Raw genomic sequence first — 16060 nt, 5'->3', positions numbered from 1 at the left:
TTATAAAAGGAGACTATGTGTTTAATGTAACTTTTTCATCATGGAGACGATGATCTTGCTTCTAGTCCCCTAAATATTTTGTTGGATCTGGCATTGAGTTTCATTTCTTTCTCATAGCCAAAAAGGGACTATAACATTTACCTTCCTTAAATGCATGTAGTGAAGCTTCATTTATTTATTTTTATGCTACTTTAGAGCTTTAAATACAAACTGGGATGCTAAAATATAGATATAAAATGATGAAAAATGGGAGATAATTTTTGAGATTATGAGAAGACATTATTGCATTCAGAATATGTAGGAAAGCTGTATTATTTAAGGCCATTTTTTTGTATGTACTTAATATTTTTTCTTTCCTTCCCCCCTCCCCCCTGAACACATCTCCTCCCTCTCTTTCTGTTCCTGCTGTGTATGAGCACTACCTTGCTGTCTACCTTTGTTAGGTCTCTGTAGGAAAAAGGCAATTAATATTTCAAGAAGCCTCCTTGTAAAATAAAGGTTAAATCAAGAAAAAAATATCACAATATAAATAAATTATGAATTCTGATCTCGTTCTGGAAAAGTTAGCGCCATGTAAATTTAAAGCCAGCATTGTAGCATTTTCAAGTTGCATTTGAGAAGTTACAAGGTATATACCTGACTGCCTTAGTTCATCTGTTTTGTCAACAGATTTTTAATTCTTTCAAAAAAATTGCTAATGTTCCTCTATTTTTAATCTCATTACTATTGTGATTATTACTAATAGCAGTTACCTTTTGCACTTTGGGTGTTCTTGCAATACAAAGGAAAGGGACAGAAACTTAAAATGAACTATAAGCTTGACGCAATAGGGAAAGGGATGCAACCAGAAAGATGATAGGGCCAAAGCTGTTAATTAGAGAATTAATTTTGCTCCAGCACCTTAGGAACCAATACTAAGAACAGAAATATTCAGTGACATGCTGAGAGACAAGCCCTCTCTAAAAATGAATGAACAAGGCATGAAAAGTTCAGGGAGGACATTGGGAAGTAAAAGTGACATATCAAAAAATTATATTTCAGGTGTGGAGTATATCTAAGACAAGAAGCTGGAGCTTCTGCTTTGCATGCAAGCTGTTGGAGACAGCACACACAATGCTCTCATCCTGTGACCTCAACAGGGTTTGCCCACAGAGTCTATTCATCTCATGTATAGCTCAAGAGATGAGTTTAAGGAATACCCACCATTTCAAAATTTGAATTCCCACAAGTAGATATCAAAATAAGTAGTCCAGTTTCTTGAAATGGACCCTAAAGGTCTTTGGGTAGAATTTTCGAGTTCTGAAAAGAGATCCAGTTTCATTATAGGTGCCATGTAAAAGTGTGCATACCTAACTTTGGGCAACTATGTTTGAAAATGGTGAGTTCTTTTTAAATAAACTGAAGAAAAAAAGAGCGTATTATCAATGTTTATTATTTTTTTTTTTTATTATCACTATACTATGGAGCAAAACAGTAAAGTTTTCAAAAGCTTTCATTCACAGTATACTTATGCTAATAAATTCCATATAAATATTAATTCACAAAAGTTAAAGAAAAAAAACCCACATATGTTTTTACCTTTTGGGAATAGTATTTAATGGTCGTCAAGTAAATTCATTTGGCCAAAAAATAATCTTGCACTTATTCCCTGATTTCAGAGCAAACATGAAGAGGATGTTCAAGTATTATTTAATACCTGAAAAATATTATCTTAATTTAATTTTTATTTTAATTTAATTTTAATTAAATCTTGGCTGTAATAAGGAAAGGGCAAGGATGTTCTAACTGTACAGAAATACTATAAAGTCCACCATCCATCTAATTCATCCTTACACTGAAGTCAGCAGGCTTGGTTCCTGGGCTGAATACAAAGTCGATGGTTTTATATTAAACATGACTGTGGTGTAACTGGAATTACACATGCATATATTTGGCCCAATGACTTTATTAACTTTCATCCATAGGCAGTTATTGAAAAGAATATTGTCAGCTCTGCTTATTTAAAATGGAGCTTGCTTTCTGTTTTGGATCCTTCTTGGATGTGAGGAAAAAAAAAGAAGGAATAATTTGGTCTGTACCCAGGTTCTGAACACTGTGTCATTCAATTTAAATTAAAAGTAATAGAAAAAAAGATATTTTTGTTTGTTGCTTTGCAAAACATGAAATAAACCCTGGGCTTAGGTACTGCATCCTTTCTTTCAGATGTGTATTTTCTTGTATTTCCAAATTTGAATCAAGACTTGCTGTCACATTGAACCTTGCTGTCATTTGGAATAATATTCTTTTTATCCTGTTTTACCAGTTTTTTAGCATCATGACTATGACAAGAGTTATTCTTGGTGCTTGAATGATGATGAAAGAAAAATAAGCCTGAGAAGGCTGAAAGACTGGTACCATCTCATGTAACTTCAGAGCTCTATGACATAGGTCTCCATTTCTTAATAGTCAGCCACAGCTGTATTTATCTCTCTCTCTCTCTCTCCATGATGAAAAGGTTCAATTCATCTGAGCCATCACAGATATCTACCTTAAAATGATACGGACCAATTTCTACAAGTGCCTGTTCCTTCCATTGCCTCTGAAGAGAAATGAGGAGCATAGATGAGATGTAGATTTTGGCCCTCTGAACATCTACCTTTTAGTTAGATGAATCCCAAGGTGTTTTCCTGATTTTACTGTTATTGTAGTACCTGCATGCTCTAATTGAGGTCAGAGCTCTGCTTTCTGGGTGCAGTCCCTAAGAATAATGGGAGAACATTTGTGTCGAGAAAAACTGACATCCTAATAGAGAAGATAAACAAATATAAATGGAGATGAAGTGACCTGCCCCAGATTAGTAGCAGAACCTTGGAGAAAGCTAATGTCTTGGTTCAGTACCCAAACTATAGAAATACATTGCCATTTGGGACACAAATCACTGAACGTAAGGCTTGCGTTACACTAATACAGTGTTGCTGCACGACGTCTTTGTTATTAATAACCCTCAAGATTAGTGAAATTTTATTACTACTGAGTGATGCTAACCATAACTAGGATTCTTCCTTCCAGGCACTGTGCATACATAGTGAGAGACAACCCCTGTCATGCAGTTGTTGTCCGCAACATCAACCTGAGAAACTATTTGTTCAGTTGGGTGGTCAGCAAGGAGTCACTTCTGACCAAAATATTTGTGGGTACTGGGGGAACAGGAAACCATGGACTACATTGGTCAGCTGGCAGGTCAAGTCAACTGGTGATCTGGCAGTAAAAGGGCCTGGAAGAGAATGAGCACTGGGAGAAGATGGAGTTCCCCTGTGGTGGATGGGAAAGGACACAGAGTTTAGAAACTAGGGACACTGTAGTGTGGAGGGGGGAAGGCTGGTGTATGGAATTGCTGCCTTTGATTGATGGTTTAATGGGCAAGCATAACTGCTGATTATATTGACAGAGTTGATATATGACAAAGCATTAAGAATAGCCCAAATCCGGTGATTTACTAGTCACAACTACTTGCAATAAATATAAGAAAAACTGCATAGAAGATGCAAAGGGTATAAAAACAATCACTCTAGGAAATTTCACACCAATTTTCCACTCAGTTTTCAGGAAAAAAATAACATTTGTGCCCAGAATGATAATTACAGAATTGCATTCAGGAACCTCTAGAACTATTGATAAATGATGATAGATAACACCAGGAGAAAAAAAAAAAGGAAGTAAATAAAAATCCTTTGCCAGTTAGTTGATACTTACAAATCTACAAAAAGGATCAGAGGGGAGTGGAAAAAAAAAATCCCAGGCTTGTATCTTTATTAGAAGCTCAAAATGTCACATATAAGCAAGGAATACTACATAAAATATTAAGCGACTCTAATGCTGACTAGGAAAATTTATAGAGTTGGAGCTGTCTGTCTTAAATCATGCCCTCTAGTTATCTGTGCTTCATCTTGCCTAACTTGCATTCTCTAAGGGCAGTGAAAGTTTTTAATTCTGTGTATTTATAAAAAATTTCAAAGGACTAATTTAAGCACTACATTAAGGTAATAGTAATAATAATTATAATAATCTGAGATGCACGCAGAGAGAGGGAGAGAGATGTTGCAGGAAGGAAGGGTTACCAAACAGTAGTTACAAAGATGTAGGTTTTTTCTTGTTTGTTTGCTTGCTTTTTAATGAAAACTGATGTTTTCACATCTAGAAAAGTAATTACTTGGCGGTTTGTTGCTCTGTCTGTTATGAAGAAATGCTGCTCTAGATCGTTATGGTTGAAACTTGCCTCTCATTACAGCTTTAATAATGATTCTCTACCTGCCACTGCCAGCAAAATCAAGTTCATTCAAGTATCTTACTATCTTACACCTGACTAAAGGGTATTTTTGTTTCTTTTTTTGCTTCATTTTTCATTCTGTGTCTTGGAAAAAGCTGATGCAAAGTAGGTAAGGTGCCTGGGATGTGTGAGCGCAGCAAGGTAAACTCACTTTGCGTGTATTCCTAACGCTCACCTCACCCAGCATCCAAAGACCTTGAAGTCTCCATATAAACCCAAGATTTGGTGATATTTGGCACTCTTGCCTTATTTAATTAGAGCACTAAGTGGCTGCCCATGGGTTTACTGTTATCCAAAACAGCATAAGCCCCCAGTTGGGATCCTAATCTCTGTCGCTTCAGTACGATGAGCACAATGGGCAGAACAGGGTCAAGCAGGGGACATCACACAATTGATTAGACATCTTGGGAGGAAATAGTAAAGGGAATGCAGGTTTACACGTGAGAGGGAATTAGCTTGAGAGCCAGGGCATGGGCAAAAAGAACAAAGACGCCCATCTATGCTTATAGCAATTTATTTCTGAAAAAAAACCCAAACCCCCCAAACCTTTAAATGTTCTGTCCTGCAAAAGAATGTGTTAAGGAACAGCAGGACGGGAGCCAAATGGAAGACACCAACGTGTTGGCAGTGATGGGAACAGTGGATAACTGCATAACTTTTAACTTCAGTGAAATCTGTGCAAGGGTCTTGAAACAAGCAATGATTGTCTTTAAATAGTGATCTTTTGAGGGAAATAAATTGTTAAACCAGGACTCACAACTTCAGGTGTCTAAATCAGATAAAATAAAAATTTTGTACAAATCGGATTGATTTGCAAAGTTGTCACTGTCCCATATATTTAGGGAAGGAAAACTGAGACTGGGGGCAGGAGACAGGCTGGGAACATGTGAAACAGTCCTCCTCCGACTGAAACACTGCAGTGAACTGCAGCATCTTCTCACCATAGACCGTTTTGGAAGATGCATTCCTCTTACAGTCCTCCACATGATATCTCCAGACTATAACTCTCATAAAGTGTTCAGAATAGACAGTTCAGTCTCTATCACAGGCACAGTGAAAATGTTTTAAAATCGATATTAATTTGCTTTGATGAAACTTCAATTTGACAAAGAAATTCTGATGTTTCAACTCTTTGTTTCTTGTTTTGGGATGAAAATGAATGTGAAAATGTTGGACTAAAAATTCTCAAATTTTTGACCAGCTCTTTTTTCTTATTGCTCTTTTATATTCATTCTTACTTAATTGTGTTATAGAAAGATGAAGTTCCTTAGTGGTTACATTGTGCAAGCAGACAAGGAGACTGTCCCTGCTCAGAATTTCTTTAACCTCAGTGATTTAAAAAATTGGGAAAAAGGAAATATTATTATTACCTGGGTTGCTGATAAGGAAATTAGATTAAGCAATTTAATTTAGAGAAAGCAATCCAAAAGCAAAGCTGTGGCAGAGGCAGGAGCCAGTTGTCACAAATTCTCCTCAGTGTTCTGTGTTCAAATAATCCCTTTTTAGTTTTGTAAATCTAAGTTAGCATTTGTGGCACATGTGGCACACAGGGATGGGAAGAGACCTTTCCTATGGACCCTATAATACATGGAGTTACCTGTCTTGAGTATTTCCCTGTCTCCCTTAAATACAAAATGGTTTTACTGAGTAACAGGGATTCATGGAAGACAGGGAGGAAAAAGAAAAAAAGAGACAAGGTACCACCCCATTTTGTAAACTGGAAGGACTTCAGCTAATGCTCCATAAAAACTGGCTTAATATACAGTTATTACAAAGCTTCAGTTTTTTGACAGATTAAGTGCTATTAAATCACTTTGGTCTGAAGGCACTAAAAGGTCACAAGATGAATTAGTTCAGGCCATCTTAGCCTACTCCTCACACGTTGCTCCACTCAGAAGAGAGGGGGTGAAAAAAAAGAAAACTGAACTGGAAATTATGACCCTCTAAATGTCTACAGGATGCAAAGCTGTGAAGAATGACAGTGCCTTGTCAAAAGCAGGAAGATGGGCTTTTATCAGGTTGCAGGGCAATTTTATTCCCTTTTTTCTTTCTCTTTTCTCTTTCTTTTTTTTTTTTCTTTTTTTTTTGGTAGACTCTGATCCATAATGTTGCATTCTGCCCTTTAGGAAGAATTTTCCAGTTGAAAAGATCAGCAGGCATAACCTAGCCTACTGCTTAGGACATGTACTCAGGTTGGGTGCAATAATTTTTTTAACAATACAGTTGGAGCATATATTTTTTTAAAGTGGCTGCTTTAATAGGAAAAACTTGCTTTTTGAAGGAGATTTCATATGCGTTTTGGTAAGGATGGCATCTCACGTCCAATGATGGTTTATTTTTCTGTTTTTCTCAAGGCATTTACACACTGAAAGCAGACAAAGACTGTAGGCATGTATTGTTTCCAGTACTGTCTTCTCTATACAGATTGATCGCTGCCCTCAGTGAAGTTATTCCAGTTTTACAAGGTCAGTGTAAATGGGATCAAAACTGAATCCCTGATGAAGCTTTCATTAAATCACTGATACATTTTTGGCTTCAGCCACAACAGGAATGGCCCTTGCTTTTGGGAATTGTATACTGACTCTGTTAGGGGTTTAATTTCACCCCAGAAAGCAGAAAAATTCAGTACTCAAAAACACTTTGTCCTTAATTCACCCTACTGGGGCCTAAAAGTTGTCGATCACACATTGTATTTCTCTACCCAGCATTTGAGAACAGCAGGGGATCTTTACATTCAATAGGCCATGAGCTGCATTACTTCAGCACAATTGAAGAAAGGATGGATCAGTGACCTTCGCTTTTTAGATTTCTTTACATTTTTATGGATGAATGTCATGGCTGTCACGTCTTTTCAAGGCTGTTTTTTCCATTATCATCCTCAATTTTTTCTTTTCTTTCCATTTTGTGTATCTAAACCTTACTTCTTACTCCTCACTAATGACTTGCTCTCTGCAGCTCAGACAGCATTGATGCTCTTTGTGCTTACTACCTTATTTTATAATATAGAACAATCTTGACTCAGCAAAGTACTTAAATATGTCCCCAACTTTAAGTATAGGAATAGTGAGAGTAAAGTCAATGGAAGTCATAGTGGCTTAAATTTTGACATGTGCTTAAGTACTTTGCTGTATTGGGTCTTCCTGTGTATTAAAAACCTGTTGGTATGACAGCACCTCTCCCTCAAAGCCCTCATTGATTGTCTGAATTGTTCTTTATCACAAATAGAAGAGTAATCATGTAAACAAAGAACCGCTGAATACTCAGTCTGAAAAATGAAAAACACAAGGGTTGTTTAAATGAAGTAGTCCATGCAGCATCAGTTCCCTCTTCAAAAAACAACCCAAGTACTCAAGTAAGTAAGTGTACATCAACTTAAGGTGATCACATTTGTAATAGCAGTGTAGGACTAAGGTGACAATCCAAAACACAGCTGAAAACACTGGCACATGAAGACTTAGCTTCTAAATCCAGCTGTCCCAGTAAAGCTACTTTCTGATCCCAGTTTCCAACAACAGGAATTCATATTGACAGACATTCTTTCCCTTATGGAAACAACTCCAACATTAAACCTGTATTCACTAAGAGTAGAGCTTCGTCCATGTACAAAAAAATGCAGAAGAGTTATAGAAATATGCTGAATGAGGAATAATTTCCACGAAAACTTCTAATTTCAGTTACTTATCAAAAGGAGGATTCATGAACAGTAACAACTTGGGGAACAGAATATTATTTCCAACTGGATTATAATTCCTGGTGATAATAACATTCAACCCTTATTTATTTTCTACTCACAAAAGGCTAACACTATTGAGCTCTATTTCTTTGAAAATGATCCCTTAAATGTTGAGTCCTCTCTCCTAGCAGACAAGTAAGGATTCACTCCACTGTAAACCAGAATCAGACTTTCCTAACCACCAACTGGATGCTAAAAAGTAAAGTCTGACCTTCTCTGGACAGTCATCACCATAGACAAGAAAACGAAATTATAGTTTAATAGCACTTCAAAAGGGACAGATACTTTTGCCTAATCATGAGACTCAGTTTATCGTTTACTTTCCTAAAGACTTCTCTTTCCCCATTAGTTTCAATGGCATTCAGCTCTTGGCCTGAGCAATATATAATTTCCTGTACCTTTTACAAAATTAATAGGTTGCAAGTTAAAGTACTGTCAAAAAGTACACGCACTAAGCTTTCCTTCCTTCAAAAAAAAAAAGAAGAAAAAAGCACTTTGCTAGTAGAACTAAAGATGCTTTTTTGGGGGGGTCGATCCCTTTTTTCAAGAGAACTATTGATTCTCATGTAAAACTAAGGATTTTCCACTATGAAAATTTAAACTTTAATTGAAATTCATGGGCTTGGTTCCAGCTGTCAATTAAAACAAACCAAAAATTGTGTTTAAATTTGAAGCATGAGGACTCTGAGTGCATAAGCCACAAGGAGGCCATATTTTGAATCACAGTGCTGATTCAAATGAGTTAAAACTTTAATACAAGGTCAGCCACAGCACCTGGCATTGAATGAAACCTACCAAGACCTTATCATAAAGTTCTGATAAGTCTTATGTAAAGAAAATCTGGGGATGAACAAGATAAATGAGTAAGAATTGGGCAGTAGTACTTCAGCAGTACTGAAGCACCCTGTCTAGACTGATATAACCTGCCTCTCAATGTGGTTAATTTGTACAGCTGATGTGCTAATATGGTCATATTGGCCCTTACTCCTGTTCTGAGCCATCACAGATATTGAGTATGGGTAGGTCTGAGTTGCATATACATTTTCTGAGGTCGAGATGTTCTCATTGTTGTCTCACAAATGGAGATCGTTACCCAGTGTGCAACACCCAATATGCACACAGAGCCGAGATATCAGTTTATTTCAAGTTTTGCGCAAGACCGGGTGCTAGGTGGTAGCTCCACAAAGCTAGCACAAAGTTCGGTCATTCAGGTACAATATTTATACAGTCCAGTTATGCATATGCATAAGTAATTACACAAAGCAGTTTTCTATTGGTCTACATCTTGTCTTATTCTTAAAGCTACACTACTACTTTAATATTCTGCACACACTCAAAGGTGAGGGGTCTCTTCTTGGGCCGGGGTCTCCAGCTCAAGGGGTGTGACTTTTAGTATTATAATGAGGATAGTTCGCGTGAGGGTGCTTCTTATCACACTTCTACTAGTAGCTTCAGATTGTTCCCAAAACATTTTAATTTGCTTACATATTTCTCCGGGATGTGCTTCTCTCCCAAGGACAGTAATTCTTGTTTAGACGTTCTGCTTTCCAGGCTGAATCCCCCTTATCAGCTTTACGTAAGCCTTGGCCTTCCACCAGCTCCTGTTAGACTACACTGTTAGACTACAATCCCCCCCTTTGAGACTATGAGACTTTTCTTCATAGTCCTCATATGTCTCATTATTAGTTCTCATTAATAACTTGTACAATTAGTCATCTAACACATTTTAAGGCACAACTAACAACAATACAGATGATTATCATGATGAGTACAATTATAATCATTGTTTTAAGTAAACTTGCCAACCATCCAGTTAGGGAGAATCCAAAACTCTGTAATATTTTGTTTAGAGGCCTGAATATTTCTACTTGATTTTGCCACTTGTTTTATTTCATCCATGTTTTGATCTAAATGTTCATTTATATTGCGGATATGGATGCAACAGCCTTTGTTTTTCAGATTTAGGTACCCACATACCCCATGTTCATGTAATAATATTAAATTTAAGGTTAGCCTGTTCTGCAACATCATTTTTGAAGTTTCCTGTAATTGAGTGTTTTAAATCTTGTAATCCTGCTCTGGTTGCATTCGCTAATAGTTCTACTTGTCCTGTTAGATTGTACAACCACATTTGACTCTGAAAGGAGATAATTTGGAGACTGAAGAAAGCTTTGGTTTAAATCTAAAGTTAAAATTCCCCACTCGAGGGGATCGGCTGCGGATTTAGGTAATGGTGAACAGGCCATTATACTGCTGACATTATGGGTTCTTCCAAAGGATTGGACAAGTTTTAAGGCTAGATTTCTGTTACAAAAAGTAAATGCTAGGTTAATCAACGTCACAGATACAATTTTCATTGTAATCATGCTAAATTAATAACACTTTCCGAGAGTGTCCTAGGAGTAATTTCAATAGTAGTATTCTAAAAGAAAAACCTTGATACAATTCATTGACAGTCCCTGGTTAATCGGAGTCTCAGTTCTCCAGTTGGCATGGAGGTCCACTTGTCCTGGTCTGGCGCCTTCTTTACTCTAGTATAATGAATCCAGGAGTCGATTCCATCCACCTTTACCGCTGTATAAGTTTTTAATAGCACTGTATGAGGTCCTTTCCACTTTTCTTTCAAGGGCTCATCTTTCCAGGTTTGTACATAGACCGTGTCTCCTGGCTGGAAGGGGTGTACCGGGGAGTCCAAGGGAATGGGAGTCTTCTGGTTTAGGTACCTGTGCAGGAAGGATAAATTCTGCGAGAGAGAGATCAAATACTCTTTAATTACAGCCTGTCCCTTTATATGCATTTGGTCTCCCTTCGTGGTTAAATGATTGATTGGATATGGTTGCCATACAGGATCTCAAATGGACTCACACCTTCCCTAACTCTGGGTGTAATTCGTACTCTCATTAATGCTATGGGTAGAATATCTACCCATTTCATTTGAGTTTCCTGACACACTTCAGAAATCTGTCTTTTTAGAGTTTGATTCATTCTTTCTACTTTGCCACTGGACTGTGGCCTCCAAGGGGTATGCAAATCCCATTTCATGTCTAGAAACCTAGAAACTCCCTGCACTATTTCTGCAATAAAGTGGGGTCCGTTATCGGAGGATATACCTTCTGGAACACCGAATCTGGGGATAATTTCTTTCAGTAAAACTTTAATCACTTCCCTAGCCTTGTTAGTGCGACAAGGGAAAGCTTCGGGCCAACCAGAAAAAGGTGTCTACCATTACCAATAAATATTTATACAGATTACACCTTGGCAATTCTGTAAAATCTATTTGCCAGTATTCCCCGGGAGTTATTCCTTGTTTTACGATTCCTCCCATGATCTTCTTTGCAATTTTGGGGTTATTGGCGCAACAAATAGCAAACTTTTTGACTATTATATCTGCTAGGCTTTGCATTCTTGGCCCAATGACGTCTTTTGGCAATTAGCACTAATGCATCCGCTCCCGAGTGTGTTTCTTGGTGCATATTCTCGAGTAGAATTTCCATCATCTTTTCAGAAATTAATAATTGCTTCAGTGGTGTCACCCACCTACCCTGATCAGTTTTGGAACAATCTAATTGCTCTGCCAATTGATTTTCCTTCTCAGTATATTGTGGGGGCAATAATTCCAAATGGGGTACTGGAATTAAAGCTCCTTCAAATTCCGATTTCTGTAATGCTGCTTCTTTTGCTAACTGGTCTGCTTTCCGATTTCCCTTCGTGATTTCACTGTTTCCCTTCTGATGTGCTTTACAATGCATTATAGCAACCTCCTTCGGTTGAAGGACTGCTTGTAAGAGCTTCATTATTTCTGTTCCATATTTGATCGGAGTCCCGTGTGAACTCAATAGTCCTTTTTCTTTCCAAATTGCCCCATGTGCATGCACTACTCTGAATGCATACTTAGAATCTGTGTAAATACTGACTCGTTTTCCCTGACTAAGCTCTAAAGCTCATGTTAATGCAACCAATTCTGCCTTTTGAGCAGATGTATTACTAGGCAAAGATTTAGCTTCTAAGGCCTGAGTATGTGTTACCACTGCATATCCAGCTTTCCATCTTCCTTCCAATATAAAGCTGCTTCCATCAGTAAATACCTCCAGTTCTGCATTTGGTAGGGGTTCATCTCGCAGGTCAGGCTTACTAGAATACACTTGTTCGATGGTGGCTAAGCAGTCATGATGCAATTCACCGGATTTGGAAATCAGGAGCAGAGTTGTAGGATTTAGAGCAGAGGTCAGGGAGATTACAACATCATCTTGTTCCAGCAGCAGCGCTTGATATTTAGCTAACCTGCTTGGGGAGATCCAATGATGCCCTTTATTCTCAAGGACAGAAGACACAGCATGAGGTACAAACACAGTCCTCAATTTTGGGAGTCCCAAAGCAGAAGCCTCCATGCGTTTCCTTTTAATTTCATCAAAATTCTTCCTACATTCAGGTGTCCATTCAAGAACCCCCTCAGGTCCTTTCACAGCAGCATACAGTGGTTTGGCAATTAGTCCAAAATTGGGAATCCATAAGTGACACCATCTGGCTATTCCCAGAAATCCTCTTAATTGCTTCTTTGATGTAGGTACAGCAATTCTACAAATTGCCTCTTTTCTTTCCGTATTTAATTCTCTCTGTCCTTTGGTGATTTCAAACCCCATATACTGGACCTTTTTTTTTCCCCCATCTGAGCCTTTTTCTTAGAAACCTGATACCCTGCCAAGCCCAGAAAGTTAAGCAAACTGATGATGGCTTCCAGACATGCCTCATAAGGATGAGGAGACTCCTCACCAGGATGAGGAGACTGACGAACTATTCTATAAGCAGCTGGGAGAAGCCTCACGATCGCTAGCCCTTGTTCTTGTGGGGGACTTCAACCTGCCGGATGTCTGCTGGAAATACAATACAGCAGAGAGGAAACAGTCTAGGAGGTTCCTGGAGTGTGTGGCAGATAACTTCCTGACACAGCTGGTGAGTGAGCCAACTAGGGAAGGTGCCCCGCTGGACCTCTTGTTCACAAACAGAGAAGGACTTGTGAGCCATGTGATGGTTGGAGGCCGTCTTGGGCAGAGTGATCACGAAATGATAGAGTTTTTGATACTTGGAGAAGCGGCGAGGGGGGTCAGCAGAACTGCCACCTTAGACTTCCGGAGGGCAGAATTTGGCCTGTTTAGGAGACTGGTCGAGAGAGTCCCCTGGGAGGCAGCCCTTATGGGCAAAGGAGTCCAGGAAGGCTGGACATTCTTTAAGGAGGAAGTCCTAAAGGCACAAGAGCAGGCTGTCCCCAGGTGCCGAAAGATGAGCCGGCGGGGAAGAAGACCGGCCTGGCTGACTAGAGAGCTCTGGCTCAAACTCAGGAAAAAGAGGAGAGTCTACGACCTCTGGAAGAAGGGGCAGGCAACTCAGGAGGACTACAAAGGAGTAGCAAGGCTGTGCAGGGAGAAAATTAGAAGGGCCAAAGCTGAGCTAGAGCTCAGTCTGGCTGCTGCTGAAAAAGACAACAAAAAACACTTCTTCAGATACATTAGCAGCAAAAGGAGAGCTAAGGAGAATCTCCAGCCCCTAGTAGACGGGGGAGGGAACACAGTGACCAAGGATGAGGAAAAGGCTGAGGTACTTAATGCCTTCTTTGCCTCAGTCTTTAATAGCAGGGCCAATTGTTCTCTGGATACCCAGCCCCTGGAGTTGGAAGTTAGGGACAGGGACCAGAATGGAGCCCCCATAATCCAGGGGGAAATGGTTAGTGACCTGCTGCACCACTTAGACACTCACAAGTCTATGGGGCCTGATGAGATCCACCCGAGAGTACTGAAGGAACTGGCAGAAGTGCTCACCAAGCCCCTTTCCATCATTTACCAGCAGTCCTGGCTAACTGGGGAGGTCCCTGCTGACTGGAGATTAGCCAATGTGACACCCATCTTCAAGAAGGGCCAGAAGGAGGACCCGGGGAACTACAGGCCTGTCAGCCTGACCTCGGTACCGGGGAAGCTGATGGAGCAGATCATCCTGAGTGCTATCACACGGCATGTAGAGAATAACCAAGGGATCAAGCCCAGCCAGCATGTGTTTAGGAAAGGCAGGTCCTGCTTGACCAACCTGATCTCCTTCTACGACAAGGTGACCCGCCTAGTAGATGAGGGAAAGGCTGTGGATGTTGTCTATCTAGACTTCAGTAAAGCCTTTGACACGGTTTCCCACAGCATTCTCCTGGAGAAACTGGCTGCTCATGGCTTGGACGGGTGTACTCTTTGCTGGGTAAAGAACTGGCTGGACAGCCGGGCCCAAAGAGTGAATGGAGTTTACTCTAGTTGGCAGCCGGTCATAAGTGGTGTCTCCCAGGGCTCTGTGTTGGGGCCAGTTCTGTTTGATATCTTTATCAATGATCTGGATGAGGGGATCGAGCGCACCCTCAGGAAGTTTGCAGATGACACCAAGTTGTGTGGGAGTGTTGATCTGCTTGAGGGGAGGAAGGGTCTACAGAGGGACCTGGACAGGCTGGATCGATGGGCCGAGGTCAATTGTATGAGGTTCAACAAGGCTAAGTGCAAGGTCCTGCACTTGGGCCACAGCAACCCCATGCAACGTTACAGGCTTGGGGAAGAGTGGCTGGAAAGCTGCCAGGCAGAGAAGGACCTGGGGGTGTTGATTGACAGGCGCCTGAATATGAGCCAGCACTGTGCCCAGGTGGCCAAGAAAGCCAATGGCATCCTGGTTTGTATCAGAAATAGTGTGGCCAGCAGGACTAGGGAAGTGATTGTGCCCCTGTACTCGGCACTGGTGAGGCCGCACCTCGAATACTGTATTCACTTTTGGGCCCCCCACTACAAGAGGGATATTGAGGTGCTGGAGCGTGTGCAGAGAAGGGCAATGAAGCTGGTGAAGGGTCTGGAGCAGAAGTCTTATGAGGAGCAGCTGAGGGAGCTGGGATTGTTTAGCCTGGAGAAAAGGAGGCTGAGGGGAGACCTTATTGCTCTCTACAACTACCTGAAAGGAGGTTGTAGAGAGGTGGGGGTCGGTCTCTTCTCCCAGGTAACAAGTGATAGGACAAGAGGAAATGGCCTCAAGTTGCACCAGGGGAGGTTTAGACTGGATATTAGGAAATTGTACTTCACTGAAAGGGTTATCAAGCATTGGAACAGGCTGCCCAGGGAAGTGGTTGAGTCGCCATCCCTGGAGACTCAGGGATAAAAGACGTTTGGATGAGGTGCTTAGGGGCATGGTATAGTGGTGGTCTTGGTAGTGTTAGGTTTACGGTTGGACTCGATGATCTTAAAGGTCTTTTCCAACCTATACGATTCTGTGATTCTGTGATAACTGTCAGAACCAATTAGCAAATCATCAACATATTGCAACAATGTTACAGCATCATGATCATTTTGCCTTAGTTCCAATTCTTTGGCTAGTATGTTACCAAACAAGGTAGGGCTGTTCTTGAATCCTTGGGGAAGGACAGTCCAGCAGAGTTGTGTCTTTCATCCTGTAGTTGGATTCTCCCATTCAAAGGCGAAGATGGTCTGGCTCTGCTCATCCACAGGTATACAGAACCCTTTAAATCTAATACTGTGAAATAAGTATTACTGTTAGGGATTGTAGTAAGGAGGGTATATGGATTTGGAACCACAGGGTGGACAGCTACTGTCCTTGCATTAATTTCTCATAAGTCCTGTACCAGTCTATATTCAGAAGAATGGGGCTTCTTCACAGGTGGGATGGGAGTATTAAATTCCAATTGACACTCCCGTAACAATCCATGTCCAAAAAAAGAGCTTATTATAGGTTCTAATCCTTTTTGGGCCTCCAGCTTAATGGGGTATTGTTTCTTTCTTACCGGTTGAGCTCCTGGTTTCAGTTCAATCTTTACCGGGGTCGCATTCTTCGCTCATCCGGGTATCTTCAATGCCCATACCAGAGGTGTGACCGTATTCAATACTTCCTCTGGAATATTCATTTCTTCGTTAGGATCTTTCTCGGTTAACAAACATATCTGGGCTTTCCAGGCAGTCTCTGAAGGAATATGCAACTGAACAGAGTCTTCAGAAAAA

The sequence above is a fragment of the Mycteria americana genome, assembly GCF_035582795.1.
Source record: "Mycteria americana isolate JAX WOST 10 ecotype Jacksonville Zoo and Gardens chromosome Z unlocalized genomic scaffold, USCA_MyAme_1.0 Scaffold_18, whole genome shotgun sequence".
NCBI lineage: Eukaryota > Metazoa > Chordata > Aves > Ciconiiformes > Ciconiidae > Mycteria > Mycteria americana.
This window is presented reverse-complemented; position numbering follows the sequence as displayed.